This window comes from Bemisia tabaci, chromosome 9 (assembly GCF_918797505.1).
Source record: "Bemisia tabaci chromosome 9, PGI_BMITA_v3".
NCBI lineage: Eukaryota > Metazoa > Arthropoda > Insecta > Hemiptera > Aleyrodidae > Bemisia > Bemisia tabaci.
Window position 1 is genome coordinate 8,940,601 of NC_092801.1, and position 23,021 is coordinate 8,963,621.

At 38.4% G+C, this 23,021-nt stretch overlaps 1 protein-coding gene across 4 annotated transcripts in view; it reads left to right on the forward strand.

The window, feature by feature from the left end:
• The first annotated feature begins 943 nt into the window (after window positions 1-943).
• CCAP (Crustacean cardioactive peptide) overlaps window positions 944-23,021 on the forward strand; it is a 60,384-nt gene continuing 38,306 nt past the window's right edge. For 3 of the 4 annotated variants that reach the window (XM_072304109.1, XM_072304107.1, XM_072304108.1), the window contains exon 1: window positions 944-1,008. The gene's annotated coding sequence lies outside the window, so the exon portion shown is untranslated. The remainder of the gene's footprint in view (window positions 1,009-23,021) is intronic. The other variant, XM_072304110.1, reaches the window with a different exon arrangement.

The following is a 23,021-nucleotide window of genomic DNA, read 5'->3' on the forward strand; positions in this document are numbered from 1 at the left end:
TTTTATTTGAGATCATTTAGATAAATTCGCGGAAACTTTTCAGAAAACCTCGGTGTAGCTTTTAAAAACATTTATTGAAAATAAAACATAATTATGGTGCATAACGTTGCAATCAGAGGTCATATATTTTTATACATATTTTTTTTGAGGAACTCGAAAATATTTTCCCCTCAACTCGACAGAAATCGCCCGAAAATTTAGATTTGCATGTGTCTGAAATTTGATGAATTGGGCTACATTTTGCATCAATAAGGAACATTGCCAAGTAGGATCATTTTTGGAGATTTGCGGATTCTAAAAAATCGTTATCTTTAAAACCGTCGGATGTTTGAAATCCGCTGATTTTACATCTATAGTTTCACGTTTTGTTTTTCTAAAAAGAAGAATTAATATCAGACTTGCCAGGCAATACAATTTTTCCATTGTTGAGTTTTAAGGGTGTGTGTTTCTGTAAAGACAACTATTTGCGTTCCCTGGTATATTTTTTGCCTACACGACGAAATTGGAGGCGAGATATAAGTGAACGATCTATCAACAAAATCCTACACAGTTCATCATCGGTGCGGTCAAAGTTTGCAGCGGAATAATCGCATATGTCTAACTGTTCATTATATTGTTGATAATCATGATGGTTGATTATATATGCTCAACTCTCCATTCTGGCGTTGATCACGATTGTTGGTTAGATATGCCTAGCTCTCCTACCCGTCGTTGATGATCACGATTGTTGATGACATATAAAACACACATAAGGAATTTCAAACTTGCGTAAACTTTGCTTCGCGTTTTTGGATATCTCGTCCGGAGGGTAAATGTTGTGGGTGGTTTAAAGCGGCGCTAAAGACGAATTTGAGTCGAGGAGGGGTAGAAGTTAGGGTGGCGAGGGGGAGGGCGGGTGTAGGGGGTTGAATCACGGGACGCACGCGCCCTTTTTATATAATCACCATGCGTAGCTTCCTGGTCTTGTTTCATTTATCCATCAACCACCTGTCGCTTCGCAACACAACGGTAAGTCACTGGTTTTTTTTATCGGATTTTGGTGTCCATTGTGGTCTTAACTTTCGATTTTTTTGTTCCATAGTTGTTGCCCTAGTAGCAGAAATCTTTAAAAAAAAAAATTAAATAAACATGAAAGTAGTAAAGTTATACACCCCAAAAAATTATTTATAATTTTTATAAAAGTAGTGTTTTCAATACAGACGTACAGTGGTTATATAACACAAATTCGGTGTTTAGTTATCTTTTTTTCCACGAAGATCGACATAAAGATTATATAACAGCTGTATAACTATTGCAAAATGTAACATATAATTTATGCATAAACGAGAGATAAATTTTCCCATTTTTCCTCGAGTATTGCATTCTTTATGATAAAGAAATAATATTTCAAAACTTTTCGGGGCAGTTTTTGTACAATAGAGATTAGGAACCTTTAATCATTCATGTATTGTTTACATACTAGACCGAATAATTAAAAATGGGTATTTTTAACAACAATAATTCACCATTTTCGTCTTATAATCGTTGTGCATCCGTATGTAAATCTGTATTCGTATAAATCATTACCTTTCTTTTTACACTCTTTTAAAAAAAGAAAAATGAGAGAAAATAACTTCAACTCCGCTACTAGGGTAGTAATGACTTCCACTTCATCCTACCTTTGATTTTTGATTTTTCGTCTTTTTCCTTGCGTGCTACTTTTCATAACAGAGGGCGGCGCCTTAGTTCATGAAAACTCTAAACTGAGTTATTTAAATCACAGTCTGGAAAAGTTTTTACGAACATTTTGAGAAACAAATAGTCAAACTTACAATTTGAGTCTTTTTTTTTATTTTGAGAAGAAAGTGAATAAGACAAAAATTCAACATCGTTTCAGACTTTTTTTTTTTTCAAGCAAGCAACTGAGGAAGCCATCTGAAAAGAAGAAAGACATAGGAAACGTTTTTAATGATTTGACAATATGGTAAGTTATGTATTGGGTTTTATTGATGGTACAACGCAAGTTTTGATTTAGGACGGTATAGGCAGTGCTATTACAAGGCACTGATGAACCACTTACTCTTAGAAATAATTTTTTTAAGTCTGAGGGGAGATAACATGTTTTTGCAAGAGGAAAAAAAATTGAAGAGGATTAGCTCTCGTATAAACTTAAACAATACTTCAGAAATCTCGAAATATCAGAGGTAGTTTGAAAGCAGCAGAGCTATTCAAAGACATGTAAAGCGGGGTAAAGATTCTAACATTATTTGCTAGCGTATTTATTTTCGTTTCAAATTCCTCGTTTAGTTTACCGTCTTACGTCACGGGTGAAAATAAATCTCCCACCCACCATCGAGTAAATATTGGGAGAGCGCTTTAGCAATGAATAAAGATTTCTTTCCTTGACTGGGTCCAACTTATTTTAACTCTGAAGTAGGAAGACTATAGTAAAAGTCAAGGGGGACTAAAGTGGTGCCTTTCAGAAGCGCGAGATAAACATTTTGTAATAATAATGATCTCGATAAAAACAATATTTTTCGGGAGATTTGCAGTCTTGCAAATCGGGATAGGTGTTTTTATCAATGTCAGTTCCTAACTTTCTTTATTTCCAAACGTGTGATCTCTCGAGGCTCGAGAGGGTGAAGGATCCTAAAATGTTTTCTATCTACCGAACTTAGAGTTAGAGATGTGCGATACTTTGCACTTTTAAGTCGATGTTCTACGTCATTTCGTTGTTTTTGAAAGAAGAAGGGGCGGAGGGTGGTTTTTGCGCATAAATTGGACTACATTTTGCAATTTGAAACTATAAATTCTAGCCCGCTTTAAAAACGACGTCATTAGTTTCCCTATGCACGTAAGTGTTTCTCCAGAAGAGCCAGAATTTATAGTTCCGAATTGCAAAATGCATCCACTTGGCCGTTTGTGACTTTCCGGCTATAGATACGGCAAAATTTTTGACTTAAAGAACCGCAATTCGATGATTTTCATTTAGAAACGACAATACTTAAGTCAAAATATCAATATTGTTTGAGAGAGAATAGATGTGCGCCCTTTAGAACGCCCGAGCAGATACCCCTAAAAATTAATTATTTTTTTTTTTTTCAAAAAGACAATAGGTTTGGCCACATCGGAGCATATTTTAAGCGGAGGAGACCTGAACTTTTCTCAACTTTCAAAAAAAAAGAGCCACGCCAAAAAAAAAAAAAAAAAAAAAAACTGAAGTTGATTTAACATTCTAGTTGTAAAAAAAGGTGTGCGAGAACTTTAAAAATGCCGAATTACCCGCTGTAGCAGTCATTTCAGGAATGTCAGGATGTCAAACTAACTGCCATGGCGGGTAGCTAAGCCATTTTTAAGTACTCGCACACTTTTCCTACATCCAGAATGCTCAATCAACTTCACTTTTTTTTCGGTGCAAACTAAAGAAGGGTTAGAGAGGTTGAAAAAATATTTTCGACTAACCCACTCACTACCATACTTAAGTGAATCATAGGTTTTAAATTACAGTGCTCCTGTTTCTCCTTGGGTTGAGAGCCCTGTATGGAGGAAATTGAGGGCCTATTTTTTGGATAAAATGAGGACGAATGTTTAAAACGTGAGGTGAAAAAAAGAAGAGAAAAACTCGACTAGGCGTTACGATGAATGAGCATGTATACTGCCGTGCTAAGGAAGAACGCCGTATGAGCCTTCAGACGTTGCCAAGTTTCCTCCGATAAAAACCAAAATTACCGGGGAGATTGAGAATATTATTTCCCAAAATTTTCACACAATTTTGTACGCAATTCAATATATAATATCTGAAAATTTCAAGGAAAAATATGCTTGAATGTTGTCAAAAATACATGTTTTATCTAGGGAAATTTAGCAACTCTCGAATGTTCATACGGCGTTCTTCTTTAGCACGGTAGTATGTACATTAAATGGACAAGTCATGCATGAACCGACAAAGCAACATCGTGATTCGAGCACCGTGCTCTCACTTTATAGCAGAATTGCTAAGCTCGCTCAAAGCTTTTCGCACACATGCAAGATTAATCCAGATGCAAATAGATGCGGATAGAGTACTTACTCATTGATTTAAAGTGTATTTCTGTAAAAGTAAATTTAAAAACATTAAAAAATTGACATCGATTCGAGGAGCTTTTAAAAAGACCGGTTGATCCCATATTGTGGATTCTCCATGCCCCTCAGGAACAAACAATGATTAAAGTGCGATTTGCGCTTTGTTTATTTTCAAAGTTGATTTTTCTGCATCATAGGATATAGTATTTTAGTCGCGCTTGAACTCCAGACGATGAAACACATTTCTTCGTTCTCCGAACGAAAGAACGTAACTCCATTCCAATGTAGCAAAATTGACCTAAAAAAATAAGATGTTTTACAAGGATGCGTCCGTGGTATTTTTGTTCAAAATTTCCCTGATTTTTTCATGACCTCAGAGGAAAAACCAGTGAAATTTTTAGTCAGAAATGCCCAAAATTATCTTGATAAAAATGCAATATGTGAGGGGAAATGCGGCAATATTGAAAAGTAGTTACGTTCCTTCGCGGGGGTATGACGATTTGTACCCTTTCGTAAATGAGGCCGATTCTAGCACTGAAATTTTGGAACGGTTTTTGAAACATCTTCTACATTCTGAGCGTATAATTGTTTTCAAAACGGCAGTTATAAAACCATTTTTTTTTTTAAATATCTCAGACTTTTTATAAGGAGAGCAAACTTGAAGTACTTAAAAGTTCTAAGCGCAACCATGAGTCGTGTTTTTTATTTCAGAATTTTTACAGTGACGTCGACACGTTTCGTTCTATTCCCTCAGAGCTCAGAGGTGCTCTCAACTTTTTTTCAAGAGAGTATTGATTTTTTATTTGGATCTAAATTTTTGGACCTCTCATGTGAAAAAATGAAAGATTGGTCGGATGTAGTTTTTTATCCTAATCTTTGAAATATTTTTTTCGATAAAATGACAAATTTGACCAAAACACAAAAAAAATCTATCCCTAAAATTGTCTTTGATATAGAGCGTTTTAAATTACGATTAACGCTTCTTAAATCGCTAAAACCTATCTAGGTTGTATATTCTTACCCCACTCTCTTTCTTTTCCCACTGCGGTGAAGATCAATCAATAATCTCACTGGTCTTAATTGCGAGATGAAATGGTTTAAATTAATAAGGGGAAGGAAGAGGAAAAGCAGAAACAATTAGCGTTTTCTCGACTTAAATGGTTTCACAAAACACGATCTACAATTTAGCAAATTATGTGCACCTTCATATTAGTGAGTATGCAACCCGCATTTCTTCGCAATAAAATAGTGGTTTCTTCGATAAGTTGTCGCGGACCACATTCTGTTTTCTCGTGAGGGTTTGATACTAAATCGAGAGTTCCTGCCAAAAAAAAAAGAAAAGGAAGAAGACAAATTATTCCTTGAAAGGAGGGAAGTCGATAAGGGCCATTTTCGGGCCCACACAAAAAAAAAAGGCTATGTCAAATTAATATCGTTTTTTTCATATATCATCGTTTCCCTCACGTAAGAACTTAAGTACATTTCAATATTGTCAAATTTCCATCAAAAATTGTCTTAATACCAGGAGAATCTTGGTCTTTCCTGACTGAACATTTCTCTGATTTTTCCTCTGATCTCATACGATAATCAAAAAGAATTTCAACATGAAGTGCATTGGTTCATGGCACCCTTAATCTCATCACCTCTGAGATTTTTGGCTCGCATTAAAGGCCTAAATTTTACGTAATGCATCATGATTTAGCCATTTTTGGTCTCTTTTTGAGTCTAATACGGGTCTATTAATAGGTCTGAATGCCGATTTTGGCGAAAATGAAGGTTTAAGGGTTTGCGGTCGAATGTCGAAAAATTCACATTTATAGAAAATCGGTCCTCAGACCCATGTCCAGGCCAGTATTACAACTGGAAATGACCCAATCATGATGCATGAAAAATTTTGATTTTCGATGCGCAAAAAATCGTAGAGATGAGGAAATTCAGCTGCGTTGGGTCCAGAAACGGCCCTCATCGATATCTCTCCTTTAACTCCAGGGACAAGAGACCCTCCACTGGTATCTTGGAAAATGTGAAAGCTCATACTTTCGGGACTTCAGCATTCTACTGTTGACTTACCTACATGGTTGATGTTTAACAACGTGTTGGCAGTTTCGTTTTGCAAACGAGCCGAAGTTTGAGAAACTTGTTTGGCTCATGACGTCACCCAAAGCTCATCATCTACCATGGGGGAAGGTCAACAGCTGGAAAAGGAGTGATGACTGTTGCTTCCTTATAATTGTCCATAAGGAACTGTTGAATTCCCGAAAGTAAAAGCTTCCACCTGTCGCCAAGAGGCCAATGGAGTGTCTCTTGTGTCTGTTTAATTCGCACAATGCACACATTAAAAGACCATCGAATGGCCAATGAAATGACCCACTGGAGGCTCTTGCGATACGACTTGCAAGCCGCCCAGTGGCGTGGCAAGCTTTGCGATGTATCGATTGATCTACCGTTTAAATCTATGGAGAAGGATCGATGAACAGGGTGTTTGCAAAGAACACCTCCATTATCGATGCTTTAACATAGCTTCAAATGGGGGGAAATATCGATAGTCCATCATTCACGCCTCGCCCCAGAGGCTGTCGCCGTAATGTTCCTAAAGTTCGTAAAGTCCCAACACCACTAAAAAAATTCTAAAAGAAATAACCCGACCTATTGTTGTGCTTAGAGAGTTTAAAGTACTTCAAGTCTGCCCTCTTTATGAAGACGTCTAAGATATTAAAAAAAAAATATTATTATTTTATAACCTCCATTTTGGAAATGAGCGTACGTTCAGAATGTTGTGGATGCTTCAAAAACCGAAAAACATATATGTTTCACAATTTCAGGGCTAGAGACGACCTTATTTTAAATAGGGTAGAAATCGTCGTTTGTTCCTCCCACGAAAGGACTTATCTACTTTTCAATATTGCCAAATTTACCCTCGCCAATTGCACTTTTATCAATGGCGTGGCGAGCATTGTGATACATCGATTGATCCGCCATCAAAACTTATGGGAAATGATCGATAAGCAGGGTGTTTGCAAAGAGCACCTCAATTATCGATTCTTTACCATAGCTTCAAATGGGAGAAATATCGATAATCGATCATTCAAGCCTCGCCACAGAAGCTGTCAGCGTGATGTTCTCAAAGTTGCGCAGTGCAACCTGAACGATCGTTTTCCAATGCAGGGCCGCATCAGGTACTTAACCGACGTCGGAAAGAGTTGAAACGAATCCGACAGGGCAGAGGTGATGAGGAAATGAGAAGTTGAAGGCACGGAGCGAGATGAAAGATGAATGAAGCGAGCTTTTGACTCGATCAACTTGCGAGAAACTTCGTCAATATTGACGCGGCGGAATTAATGGGAATCAAACGTGGTCAGACTAACGTAGAATCCAGTCAAGTGCGTCACCAAGCAGATGGAATGTTTTGTTCTACCATTATATTTTACTTTTTAAGTTTTGAAGAATGTTTAAGAGAGGGAAACCTCCGTTTTTTACCTGGGAATATCTAGAGTCCCTCTATACTGAGAGTAAAGACAAGTCGAATCCATCTCTGATTAGCTCCTGTATTTTAGGCCTTCACGGTGTCACAAACGGGAACAAAGATCACATTTTCACCGATTGCAAACATTATAAACTTGAATGGACCGGGGAATGGGGGGGCGGCGGCAAGGAGCAAATGGAATGAGAGATGGAACGGAGACAGGAATTCGGGAATGGGTTGATCAAAGATTGTAAAAAACGTCCGATTTGTGTAATCTTTATTCCCGTTTGTGACATCCATATGCCGCGTGTCTCAACTCTTTATATAAAAAGACTCCAGAAATGTCGAAAAAATACCTGATGGATTCGTTTGCCACTCAACAATGAATATGTTCTTGATAATTAGTCAAACAGCGGGCCGATTTTTGAAATTGATAGACAAAGCTATAGACAAAGAAGATAGAAGGGATATGGAGGGATACCATTGTTGGAAGCAGGTGGTTGCAACTGCAGGTAACTGCAGTTAATGTCCATTAACTGCAATGTCCAATAAGAAAAAAAAATTAAATATCTTATTTTTCTTACTTAAAAAAGTTCCCGAAAAATTGTCCGAAGAAGTGAATAAAAATACCAAATAATCTGAAAGAACTCTGTACCTACCCAGACCGAATAAATTTGAAAACTGGGTCGTTGGAGTTTTCCAAATTTATATTTTCTTACAAAGAAATGGACACATCTTCTCTCGGAACATATTTTTCCGGGCATTTTTCAGTTAGGACATTATTTTTTTTTTGGACTGCTTAGCCATGGACATTTTTTTGGACATTCTTGTCATTGGAAATTTTAAGTAGTAAATTATTCTTATAGGACGTTTGCTACAAGACATTTTCGTTGAGCACCGGTTTCGACTTTTGGCGGTCGAGGTGGAGTCCGTTTATACTGAGAGTCAAGACAACACCCCCTCATGGAGTCACAAACGGGAATAAAGATTACAGAAATGGAACTTTTTTGTAATCTTTGATCAGCCCACTCTCAAATTCATTTCTCCGTTCCTTCTCTCATTCCGTTTGTTCCTTGCCGAAACCGTGATTCCCTGGTCCATTCCAGATTATAATCTTTGCAATCAGTGAAAATGTAATCTTTATTCCCGTTTGTGACACTGGGAAGGCCTAAAATACGGGAACCAATCAGAAATGGATTCACATTGTCTTGACTCTCAGTATAAAGGGACTCTAGGTCGAGGTGGGGATCCACGTGAAGGAAAACCCCGTGGTTTAAAAGCTGCTGAAAATAAGAAAAGTTTGTAACTCAACTTTCCTCTGAATTTCTCCCGCTCGAATTTCTGAACTTCCTCCTTTTCACCACAAAAAGGCGAGAGAGAGGGGCACGAATCCTTAACTAAAAGAAACGATTCTCACAATAGATTTACCAGTCAGACATTGTAAGCGGTTCGTCGCGGGGGTGTTGGCTGCGGTCAATAATTCACGTTAAAAAACCGTCGCTCCTTTAATCAAGCGTTAATTGGAGTCTTGAATTAGCGAAGCCAAGTCAAGTGTTTTGACGGGGAGCCGCGCGCGCCTTCCACGCAAACAAATTTAATTTAAGGGTAGCTACCCCTTTGAACCAGGTAGCCGCTTTATTCGCTCCTGTTATGGGTCGCATTTTACGACTTCATTCGGGGATTCCGAGCTACGTCACGCGGTGGTACGAGTCAATAGGAGAGGTCGGACAAAATGTGGAAACTTTAAACGCCTATCACTCGGTTTATACCAAATCATGAGGTTCTAAAAGTGGTTCCATTGGTTTTCTCGTGGAATTTTCTTCAACTAGCACCCCTTGAACTTTAAAATGTGACGAAATAAGCATAAAAATTCGTAGTCTTTGTCGAAAATTCCATGTCCGACCTCTGTAATTGACTCGATCCACTGTGCGTCATGTCTCGGACTTGCCCCTTACACTGCTGTGCTGAGGAAGAACGCCGTATGAACTTTTGAGGGTTGCCAAATTTCCCCTGATAAAACATGTTTTTTTTGACGAAATCCATGTATATTTTTCCTCAAAATTCGCAGATATTTTAGATTAAATTGCGTACAAACTAGTCTCAAAAATTGGAAGAAAAATATTTACAATTTTCCCGATAAATTCGTATCTTGTCGGAGGAAATTTGGCAACGCCTGGAGGCTCATACGGCGTTTTTCCGCAGCATGGCAGTGCACCCGGGTGTCGTAATCCTTGTCATCCTGTCGTAAATCTCCCGCGCTAAGATGCAGGACAATGTATGCGCTTTGATTTGGAACTATTTTTAGGAGAATCAGAAAGTTTACAGTTTGAGGTTTACGTATATACAGCTCCGATGAGTAAGAAATTTCTCCGCGAAGGGGGCGTCACCGTTGTGTTTTGATTCGAGGGTTCGGTCATTACACTGAAAAAAAAAAGGAAAAAAAAAAAAAAAAAAAAAATCCGGCCGGGGAAGCCGTTCTTACAGGCTGTATAGACGTACCGTCCGCGTTCCTGGCTCAGAAGCCGAAATTTTCGGGCGTAGCACCCGGAGCGATCAAATCTACGGCTCCAGCACCCGGAACTTTCGACTTCTGAGCCCGGAACGGTCGGTATGTCTATAAAGCCCTTAAGTTTATTTTTCAGTGTAAAGTTCGTACAACTTGACGTGAGTCCTTGAGCTTATATGAAAATTAAAGGAATTTTTGTTGAAATCAAAGAGTCGTGACTTCTAGCCGTGACATTCTTCTTCCTTATGGCACTAAAAAGATATGAAAATTAATCTCTGGAACTCTGTAACTTGATCCCAGAAAAAAGTAGGATTAAGAGAAATAGCCTTGATGCGAACAAACACGATTGATCTCTTACAGCGGTTCCAATATCTCTCTTCCACCATGAACTATCTCTCTCGCACTTACAGGCGTCCCACAGGAAAAACCGGGATCAAGTTTCTGCCTTTATTCCCTGGTAAAAATTGGCGATAAGAGCTGCGTTTCAAAATACCATGGGAATTCTTATAGCTGGCTAAAGAAGGCTACAGAAAATCATATAGCTGGCTGTAGAATGCGGAGAAAATCATACGGCCAGGCTATACGAAGCGATAAAAAATTATGCAGCCGGACTATAGTTCCCACCGCCGGGCTTTACATTTTATCGCCTGGCTGTTGCTTTTTTGCCATCTATTATAATAGGCTATAAGAAATTGTGTAGAAATTCGTGTGCTTTGGAAATCATTAAGTCTGATACGGAACCACCTTAATATTTACAAAACACACATTATATTTTCCTTTGATACATATTTTTTTTCATCAATTAAAATGAGAATAATCCATACAGGATGTGCAAACATTTCAAAATCATGAGTTGAATAACGCTGACTTCGCCAGATTAAATATTAGAGCCTAACGCAAAACGGAGCGGCGAAACAACGGCGCCTACAAACCTAACAGGGATACTTCACGCATTGCGCAACGCGTGAAGTATCCCTGTTAGGTTTGTAGGCGCCAAGCGCGTGGCAGCGTGCCACGGCGCTTGAAGCAACTATTTCACACCAGAGGTATTGCACAGTATCATACGAAACTGAAGGCGCTCTAATATATTAGAAATGGCAGGCATCCATCAAAAGTACGGAGCTTTCCTCGCAAAATAAATCAAGATACTACGGCCCAAAAAGGGAGCAGTAGTCAAAAAACTCACTAAGTCCTAGCATCCGTAATTAGTGACGTTTAGCATACACTTTATTGCCTGGCTGTGAGTTGTTTAGTCGCCATCGGCTATAAAAGGCTATAAGAAATTGTGTAGCCGGCTGTAGATGCTATTGGAAATATTACAGTCGGCTGTAGGTTTATGGTATTTTGGAACATAGATTCTACTGCCCATTTTTACAAGGGTTGTTAATTTATTAAAAAATTGTATATGTATTGTATGTTTTATCGCAGTATGGAACAATCGAAGAAATGTAACGGTTCCAGGGTCAAATCCTGTTATGCAAATGTTCTGGGGGGAGGGGGGAGAGGAGAGGTTTATTCTATTTAAAATTTAGAGGGGTTACAAACCCACTCCGGCTGTTTCAGAGTTATGACCATGCTTTAGTCATCGACATATTATTTTTAATCTACTAACCTTGCGGCAGGCCAAGAGCGAATCTCGGCTCCCCTCTTCCACCGACATAGATTCTGTCAGTAGCGTGGCGTGAATTGCGATGTATCGATTGTTATGCCATCTAAACCCATGGCAAAGAATCGATTATTAAGGCGTTCGCTGCGAACACCCTGTTTATCGATCTTTTTCCATAGGTTTAAATGGTATAACAATCGATATATCGCAAAGCACGCCACGCCACTGGATTCTGTCGATAAGTTTAAATGTAATTATGATTATCGTTCAACGCTGCAGAGTCGTTACCATTCATTTGATGAAAAACTTTTCATCGGTCGAAGAAAAGAGCTTGGAGGTCCACCTTCAAGATGCTCTCGGTAGACGACAGGGTATTTCTGCCGTGCTAAGGAAGAACGCCGTATGAGCATTCGAGAGTTGCCAAATTTCCCTCGATTTAACATGTACACTGAAAAAAAAACTCGGTGTATTTACTAAGGAAAGGGTAAAATTACCAAGAATTCAGGGTTCTATTTGATCCCAGTTTTTTCTTGGTAAAATTACTATTTATGGAATTGGTTATTTTACCGAGAAATCTCGGTAAAATTATTGAACTTTCTCGGTACTTTCACCGGACCTTGGTAAAAACGCCAATATTTTTTATCGACTGTGGTAGAATTACCGAGATAAAATGGCAAAGTTATCGGGAATTGATTACCAATAAAATTGGTATTCTTACCTGAAAAAACAGTAAAAATACTGGTTTTTAGGTAAGCTAACCAGTTTGTCTTGGTAAAATTACCAATAATTGGTAAAAAAAGTGAGATAGTAAAGGTACCGACGGACCTTGGTAAAAAGCCGAGAATTTTTTCTCAGTGTATTTTTGACAACACTCAAGCATATTTTTCCTCGAATTTTTCAGATATTTTAGATTAAATTGCGTACGAAATTGTCTGAAAAGTTTGGGGGGAAATATTTACAATTTTTTTAGGCAATTTTTTTTTCGATGGAAATACGGCAACGTCTGAAGGCTCATACGGCGTTTTTTCTTAGCAAGGCAGATTTTTACATCGAGAAAGGCGAAAGGAGAGCTATTCTCAACTTCTGCTGAATTGAGTTGTAAATCGTTCTTTCACTTATCCCGGGACTCGAAAAGTGAAAGCGGCCGGGAAATCTTGATGTGTGGTTTAATAAATTGTTTCCAAGAGTGCGTCCACGTAAATATGTTAGAAATGCTGGGGGCGAGTGCTTCAGTAAGAATTTCCTCGTTTTTCCCGCAATGTTGTATGTTCTCTCTTCGTGGTGTATTCTTCTCAGCTTTTTCATCATTTGCCCACGGAATCGAATACAGCACCGCCAGCTTCCCTCGCAATCAGATTGTACTGCCGTGGGTTTATCGGATTATCGAGTAGTCAAAAATTGTTAACTTTCAAGTTCACACGTTGAAAATAAGGCCTGAAAATGAAGCTCATCAGTAACGTTGCTCAGCAGTCGCAATTCCTTAAATTAGAGTCTTTCAAATCAGTATACCGCAGCGGTGAGTCCAAAACGGAAGTTTTGAAGAATTTGACTTGATACCTAATGTTCGAGCGGGTCTTTTATACGTGACACGTTAAATACTCGTCCAGAAAACAATTATTAATCGTTCGAGAGGTAAATAATCTACAAATTTTACCTTAGAATATAAGAGAGAGACTTATTCGTTTCATTTTGGGCAAGATAGCAGTATGCGCTATTTTTTGGCATATCTGGTTCAATCAACAACGAACGTTACGGACGGATATCGGCAGAAAAGGGGACCATTTTATGCGAGGCGTAGGTAACTATAGGTCTTTTGCGGAATGATTCAGACGAAATTATCTCAGAGAGGGTTGAGGGGTCTAGGATTACTTTGCGGGTGTCTAAAGGGGGGGGGGAGATCTAGAAATTGGGAGGAACCTTACTCAATCTATGGATGGCCTCTGTAATATTCAGTTGCAATTTTTGGAAATTGGCAATGTTTTTCATTCATTTAAAAGTATGTAAGACAATCGATTCTTGGTTAGGCACGATATTTTTGATGAATTTAATTGGAGGAAAAAAAATGTTGACACCTGGAAAAATCGCCTTTGCAGATAACGAACACAATTGATTAATTCCTAAACGTAATTATTCTGGAATGTCTTAAAACGGTCCGAAATTCATTTACCTTAAACATGTTACACTGTCACAGGGCGTGCGCTATAGTGCTTCTTTCCCATTCCACCTCAGATGGCCACACGTGGAATGAAAGGCTTCGCCCCTTCATTTTTCAGCGTATGCAATATAACCAGCCACCAAGCACGAATAATTGCATCGTTGCAGGAGTCTCAGTCAATATTTCAGTCGTATCCTTGCAAATGTAATATATACTGCTGAACAATGGAAGAACGTAGAGTGAACGTTCGAAAGTTGCCAAATTTCAACTCAGAGATGATTTATTTTCGAGGAAAGTTTTGAATATTCTTCCTTGTACATTTCAAATATTTTAAATAAAATTACGAACAAAAGTATCTAAAAAATTGGAAGTACAGTAGTCACAAAATTCCTGGCAAATTCGTGATTTTTACAGGACATTTGACAACGTACGAGGGCTTATACGGTGTTCTTTCTTAGCGCGGCAGAAACGATCGTAAACATGTTCATCTTGAAAGCCAACAATACGCAGATGTTTAAAAATTTGATAACGATAAATTAACACGCCGCGTGATGGAGTATGGACCGTTTTGACATGTTTACGGAACATGCATACGGAACATTTGGAAAACTTGAGGTCAAATATTGAACTTACAGCACGTTAAAAATCAGAAAATATGCTCACATTTCAACGCTAGGTCGGTTTTTGTTTAAGTTCTTATGTTAGTTTTTGAGAAAAGAGAAGAGGTGAACTTCCTTGAAGATTCGACCTCGTGAAATTTCTGGCAATCTACTTTATTCATTCATATGCATGTAACTGAAGTGTCCGGTACGTGTAAACAATGACAGCTCTCTATTCGAGTACCGAATTTGCTTTTTCGTACATTGTTTGTCTCTACTTCAAAATTTACGGCAAAGTTAAGGAGCGCAGTCTCATAATGTACTACTAGTTAATGTATGAAATCAAGCGCTACATCACATGTTTTTTCATCATATCTTCTCGTAAAACATGTTAAACATGACAAAGGATTTCACATTCAATCCAGAATAAGAAATTAACTCTCGTAATTTACACGATAAATAGTAAATTCAAACCTCCTTTTTGAAAAAAAAAAAAAAAAAAATAGAAAGAACTGCTTTTAATGTAACTCACAGAAGGCATTGAAAGCAACTCAGGGCATACGCAAATTATAGTATTGGTTTTATACATGTATAAAACCAATGTATTAGAGGAGGTTTGAACTGGGCCTCCTCTGACACAAGGCACCCTTAATCTTCTCAAAAAGTTATGAATCAGGAAAATTGTATTCATTGTGAATTGTACTTGAATTAGTTTAGTGCTCGATTTGACTCGTATTATTTTCGATTTTTTCTGGAGCGGAAGGTGGAAGTTAACGTAAGCGAAAACCGTCGTTCTCTCATTTACGAGCAGAAATCGAAAATGGTGATGGATCCATCGTATTTGTCCAAACTTTTGAAAAAGAAATATGTGGGTGGACCACATTTTTTAATTAGGAACGACAATTTCTGACTCATCGGTAAAAACACATATCGACGGTGTAAAATGAAGTCGTCCATCACATAACTCGGTTTGCGACGTCGCGGACTTCCTGTCATACTTTATTTTTAAAACGGAAAATTTCTCAACGGCAATTCCTTACAACTGCCGTGACTTTTCTTCTCTGTGCGAAAAAAAATTCTGCAAAAACTTCAAGGAATGACGTTAGTTTGTTCTCCTTTAAAAAATAACATAGAGGGGAGATTTTCAGACACCGCAAACGAGATATCGACGGTGAAACTACCAAACCACGTATCTCGGTTTGCGACGTCGCAGACTTCCTGTCATACTTTATTTTTTAAATGAAAAACTACTTAACATCGCCAGTCTTGAAAATTTCTGTGATTTTTCCTCTTTGTGCGGAGAAAATTCCGTGAAAATTTCAAGGAATGATATTGATTTGGTCTACTTCAAAAAAAATAAAATGTGAGCGTAGATTTTTAAATACCGCAAACGAGATACGTGGTTTGGTAGTTTCACCGTCGATATGTGATCGCGGACTTAAGCCGTCGATATGAGCAAAGGGAAATTAATGGTACGTACCAGTGGCGTGGTGAGTTTTGCGATATATCGATTGTTATTTCATATAAACCTATGGAAAAAGATCGATAAACAGGGTGTTCGCAGCGAACACCTCAATAATCGATCCTTTACCATAGGTTTTAATGAAATAGCAATCGATTTATCGCAAAACACGCCACGCCACTGGTACGTACGTTGTAACTAAACTGTAGTTCGTATTAAAAAATGTGGTATGTACATTGTGGTTCTTAATTTAGTACCATTTCTAATGGTCCATCTTGTCTTCAATCCTACAAAAAATCCAACAAGACTTCGATGAAAAGTGTACCTTCCTCGTTAAAGATAGCTTTGAACGCACTGAATTATCCCGGCCCATGTTATACTTAAGCGTGTGTTGAATATGATTGTCCGGAAAGCTACTGAATTTTCCTTCCATAACATGCTTAGGCAAAATGAAAAACAACTTAATCAGCCAAAATACACATAGTAAAAGAACAACTTAATTTGGGGAAAAGGCTGCAAAAAAAGAAGAACAAAGGATAAACAAAACCCGAAACGTTTCAAAACAGTTACAATTTCATTCTCAACCGGAAAGTAAATAAAAAATAAAAGCGATCCGTCATGACGCTGTGTCTCGGTCTCGCAATAACAGCGTAGCGACGGCTCGTTTATATTTTTAATTTATTTTCCGGTTGAAAATGAAATTGTAACTATTTTGAAACGTTCAGGGTTTTGTTTATCCTTTGTTCTTCTTTTTTTGCAGCCTTTCCCCCAAATTAAGTTGTTCTTTTCTTAGGCAAAATGGCGTACCTACTTAAGAGCCGCAATAGTTGTATATGTATTTGGATACAACTATTGCGACTCCTGAGTACCCAATTTTGCTTACTCCATCATCAATTGAAGGAGAATCTTTCCAGAGAGCACGTTAACACCGTGTCTTGTGGTCCATTTATAGCTGATCCATCCACACCTCCTCGTATATTTTTAAGGTTAACTCTGCAGTGGATTCGACGTCACAGGAGTTAGAGCCAGGCGTTTGTTCCAAGTTTCGTTCTCTCGCGCTACCGTGGGGCTTAAGTTCGAGGGGATTACACGGGAGCGCTCTGAAAAATCCCGCTCAAGACAAACACCGGGACTTTCCTTTATGAGCGCATACATCCAAGATCTGCCCGTGTCTCTAATTATGCCGTAATCTGTAATCCTGCAAGCTGCGCCTACACCAGAAAGTTTCTTCATTACTGCGGTTCATCGCTGTCGTATCAACGATATTGTTTCGGAAGGGTCCGCATCTGTGGGCCGATTATCGAGATTGATAGACAAAGTTATAGACAAAAAAGACAAAAGAGATTTGGAGGGATCCTATTGGTGGAAGCGGGCGGTTGCATCGACAAAGGAGGTAGGCAATGGACTAGCCCACGAGAAACCCTATAGTTAGTCCATAATTTTCTCCCTTGATCTGTAAGAGCCAATAGGAGCCATCCATTTCGACCAATAGGATCGCTCTATACTTCCTATGTCTTTTTTGTCTATTGCTTTGTCTACCAATTTCAAAAATCAGCCCGCTGATAAATATTTTTAATCCTCGATTCCCTACCATCATCTCATTAATATGTGGGCATGACTAGAAACCCTCACATTTAAGTTAAGCTAGAAGAGTAAGTTTTATGAAATAAAGTTTAATTCATATTAAACACCAAAATTTTGGTACATTCGACCGATTTTCATCTTTTCCATTGCAAGCCGGTAAAAACTCAGGCACTTTAAAAATATACTGGTACTTATTAAACCTACGTCCTTAAAACTTAGGCAGACCTGATATAGAGTATAGAGTATAGAGTATGGAGCAGACCGCTCTATACTCCCTATGTCTTCTTTGTCTATCATATGCCTTTATTTATTCAAATTCTGCCCATTTATTCCAAAAGTTCTTATCATCCAAAGATGAGGAGGTGCAAATGATTTTTTATTGACGGTAAATTTTCATATGCCTCTAGTTTGACCGCTTTACCAGCCGCGTGATATAAACACCGTCAGAAATCTAATACTGCACTAAATTTAACTGCAATCATTAATCAAGAACACAGTAGCCATGAACGTTCCCTTCATGCGTGCAGGTATAGGGATATATTCTCATTATTGCTATGACTGTGGGTTGAAAAGCACCTCTTTAACGCGTTGAGTCCCCGCACAGGAAGGCAACCCTATTCAGCCTTAAAATATTCATAGGAAAAGTTTTATGGAATGAAATGCATCGGTAATTTCTCATTTCGGCTGGAGCATCGAATGACCTTTAAAGCAGCCCACATATCCAATGAAACGTGCCATCCTGAAATAGGGTTGAATTTTGGGGTTGACTGCAGAACGCTGTATGAGCCCTCTCATAAGTTGCCAAATTTTCTTCGATGAAAAATGCATTTTCAGGATACCTCGTAAATATTTTTCAAACACTTTTTTAGGCTTTCACTCGAAATTTGAAAAAAAAACTTTAAATTTCGATGGAAAATATTCATTTCTGTATCTTAAAAATAAATATTCTGTTGAGGGTAAATCCACTGAACTGACTCGCAGAAGTTCGCTTAGTTTCTTTTTTTCCTAAATTCCATTGATTAATCTATTCTCGCATCTAGTAATGGATGAAATATCAACCGAACAATGGTATCCCATCTCACCAACCAATTAAAAAATCGTTTATCACTTACAATTGTAAAATTTTCCCTGAGAAAATGAGTGGCATCGTGCTTTTCGGAGAATTTTACGCATGAGAGGATGATAAGATCGAAAATTGCCGTTGCAATGAGGCACTTCATTTGAAAGCTCAAGTTAAAGTTATTAGCCAAAATATCATGAAAATCGACCCGGAAGATCCCTAAAAATCGTCGTTTTCTGGACCGGGGAACGTATATCCAATCCAGGGTTACAAAATTAACTCAAATTATCGAAATTTTACGAGAAATAGACTGTCTGAGAGTGAGTTAGGTGTGCTTGTCACAGAATCGAGTTTTGAGTAATTAAGTTAAGTGCAAATAGTATAAGATCTGTTCAAACGCATCGTTTCTACGTTCTACGTTGACGAAGATTTGGACGGAGAATGTCGGGATGAAAATCTTTAATTGTTTACTCCACCAACCCTCTTGGCAACGCTGGAATTAAAGTAAGGAGTAAGAGAAACAAATGAAATACCCACCTCACAGCCTCCCGTCAATATCGCGTATGTGACGAACTCTGAACGAATTTCACTATGTATAACGCCTTTTCGAGCTCCACGGATGTCCGTATTGCATACGTGTGGAATTGAAGGCGTTTTGAGTCTCCAGACACTCGTCAATTCACTCGTGGAAGTCGAGGCCCGGCGCACGGTGGATCGAGTCAATTCGAGAGGTCGGACATGAAATTTTTGACTAAAACTGCAAATGTTTATCTCGTCACATTTTAAATTTTAAAGGGTGCCTCCGGAAGAAAATTTTACGAGGAAACCAACAGACCCACTTTAAGAACCTTAAAATATTGTGAGAATGGAGTTATCAGCTTTTAAAGTTTCTAAATTTTGTCGGACCTCTCTTATTGACTCAATCCACCGAGTGGTGGCGACTCTCTGCCTCAGTGGCGAGGCGTGAATGATCGATTATCGATATCTCTCAATTTGAACTGTGGTAAAGAATCGATATTAGGGAGTCCGCTGGGAACACCCAAATAGTCGATCCTTTTCCATAGGTTTCAGTGGTAGATCAATCGATATATCGAAAAGCACGCCACGCCACTGCTCTGCCCTCACCACCGCGAAAGCGCAAATCTTCATTTGAACTCTGAACGATTTTCATTATAACGCCTGGATTATAATGACTGCTAACTATTTGAGCTTCACGGATGTCCGTATTGCATACGAGTGGAGTTGAAGGCGTTTTGAGTCAGTGATATTCATTCGCATTTCGGCGGAATGCACTTTTGGAGTTTTTCCCTCCGTTAATATTGAACATGGGAACTTAGTGTCGGGACAAATCTGTCTCCCTTTTTTGCCGACCTATGATTTAACTGCATTTTGCAAAAAGGAACCAAAAGTTCTCAAATGGGGATAAGATTATGCAACTTTTTTTACCTTGAAAATATAAACTGGGGTTTCAGGACATTTTGTCAACGATTTTTTGTCCGCGCACCTTTTTTGTCCAGTAGTTTACGCCCACACGCAAAATAAGCAACGGTGACTTGGTCCAAGTGTTATATTTTAGTCGGTATGTAAAATTATAGTGACAATATGGAAATGAGGAATTGAGAGAGAAGAAGGTGTTCTTATGGTTGCTCATTTTTTAAATGAAATGTTATTACTTTCTCTTTTTGAACCATTCTTTTAAATTGTCACTGGTGAATATTTGGTTTTATTTCTATCCTTAAAATATTTGATCTTATATATATTTTACACGTGTATAGGCACTTTTTTTTACTTATTTTAATTTTTTCTTTACGAAATTATTACTTTATTTTGAAAACATTTATATTTTTAAAACGTGACAAATATTTGTAAAACCTTTTCCAAGCGACATTCATCTCAATCAGCCGCAGTTGTGCCGACAGAAACTGCAAAAATGAATAAAAGAGGAACAAAACCAAGAGGCATGCAAGCTTTAGTTTTAAGCCATTTGTACATCGATTCTGAGAGTCAAGTACGTCAAATTTTGAGCGTTTGGTTGCGCTTACACCTTGCTGCGGAACAATAAAAGCACAAAATGTAAAAGAAAAAATTAAAGTGCTTTGGTATTATTCTCCTTTGATAAATTGATACATATTTTTTCCCCCATCAATTTAAATGAGAATAATCAAAGCAGAGTGTGCAAACATTTCAAAATCCTGAGTTAAAAAACGCTGACTATGCGAGTATAAATATTAAAGCCTAAGAGAGCGGAGCGGCGTGCTGCCAGCGCGAGAGGCTCACCGGCGCCTACAAACCTAAGTGGATACTTCACGCATTGCACAATGCTTGAAGTATCCACTTAGGTTTGTAGGCGCCAATTCGCGCTGGCCGCCCGCCCGCCATGCGGCGGCGCCCGAAGCAAACTATTTCACAACAGAGGTGTTGCACAGTATTATACGAAATTGGACGTATTAAGAATGACATGCATCCTTTAAAAGTACAGATCTTTCCTCGCAAAATAAATCAAGATACTTATTGCACACTGAAAAAATCTAAGATCCTTTAGCTGAGGCAAATATAGAGGTTTATCCGCTTTAGGTGAGTGAATCGAAGGTATGCTCCTTTGCTACAGAGTATCAAAAAGCGACGAAACGTTCCGTTCCGTTTCAGTCTTGGCTTGAAGTTTGAAATAAATGCGGATTTTTTCATTCGATTCTTATTCGTCCTATTGCTCCCGGCCAGAGGGAGATTGGATAAAGAAGAGTCGCGGGTATGGAAATCTTTTCATTTTTTTTGGTCGTTCTTTTGTCGACGCGGGCCTAAGAGAACGCGAAGTGCCCTCTGGGGTTGGGCCGCGTAGCGGCCTGGGGGCATAGCGCATAGCCCCCTCGTATATAGTACAATTATAAAGTTCCGATTAAATTAATGTACAGTTTACATTTAAATTAACAATTAGGCAACTAATCAATCTTCAACTGTTTATCAAAAACATAGTTTAAAGAAATTTTTTTAGATAAATTCTGCTCAATGAGTGAGTTAAATAGCTGCAGTAAATTAACTGTACTAAGGTAGTATAATAAATTGCTAGTTTAATCTAGTAATTTAGTATAATTATCTGTATATTATATGCTCTTTTATTTAGAAAAACGGCAAAATAACCTTGGAAAATATTAAAAATTAAGGAATCTGAAAGCTAATAATAACGGCTAATTATACTTTGCTATAATCTGTAATCCCACAAGTTGCGCCTACGGCGAAAAGTTTCTTCATTACAGTGGTTTATCGTCAACATTGTTACGCTCAGACGTAGAACGCGTGTTTGGCGCCTTTGTTTCAGCGAACAAAGCCACCGCCGGCAGGGTTCTTCACGTGGTCAGTTGGACGTATTTCTGCCGAACGGAGCTATCTGCATTATGGCGTGAGCCTGTTATGCTTATTCTTATGGGTCTGAGGGCTCATGTCTCGATGCGCATAGTTCCGTTCGGTAGAAATGCGTCCGGTTGAAAGTGGTCGTTACGAACAATGGCCGAGAAGATTGGTTCTGACGTCGTGGAAAACGCGATTGCATCAGCTTCTAATGATTTTACTTTGAATATTGAGAGAATATCCAATTGGATCAGTGCTTCCAGTCGAACGATGCGTAGATATCTCAATGGACCACTAGACAAGGTGCAAATTTCAGCATTCTGATACATGTTTCTTAACCAAAATTTCACGTATAATACGACGCGCACAACGAAAACTACCGAAATCAACTCCTTACAAAGATATTTAATGATTCTTGGTGCGTGAATTCAAACCACCCGCTCATGAAAACTCAATGCTCTACGTGACTCACATCGCGCGCTAAACGTTATCATGACAGTCTCTGCGATATAAAAATCTGGCAACCTCAATCTTGACGCTTTGGCTCAGCTATAGCAAGTTGCTTACAGTTTGAACAACACGTGGTGGGAAATGAACATTGCTCGATTGAGAAGCTTGTTGAAACCGTTGAAGTGCACGATTTGACTCACGTAGAGCTTTGAGTTTCTTGTCAGCGGGCAGTTCAAATTCCTCGTAACCAATGTGAAATAAAAACATTAATATCTTCGTTAGGAGTTGGTTTCAATAATTTTCGTTGTATGAATCGTGCTCTACGTGAAATTCTGGTTAAGAAACATGTATCAGAATGCTTAAATTTTTACCTTGTCTAGTGGTCCATTGCAACATTTAAACATCTCAGATTTTGGTTTATGTTTCCTAAAATAGGACTAACGAAAACTTATTTAGTGTCTCTGTTGCTCACAAGAGATACTGATACTTACTTTGATTCTCTATAAGGTACGGTCACCCGACAGTCACCTCGAGTACGTGAAGGGATGTCGATCAAGATTGAACCGACTATTTTCCAAAGCACGTAGGCGCCAGTCTCTATTTTGGTGGTAGAGGGGTTGTTTTTTCTGGTATAACCAATCACGTCTGATTTCAAAACAGCCCTCTAAGAGAACACACATTTTTTGGAACTTGAAGATTGCCAACAAAGCGAATAAAGCGGTTTTTCTTGTTTTTCTCGCATCTGCAATTTTG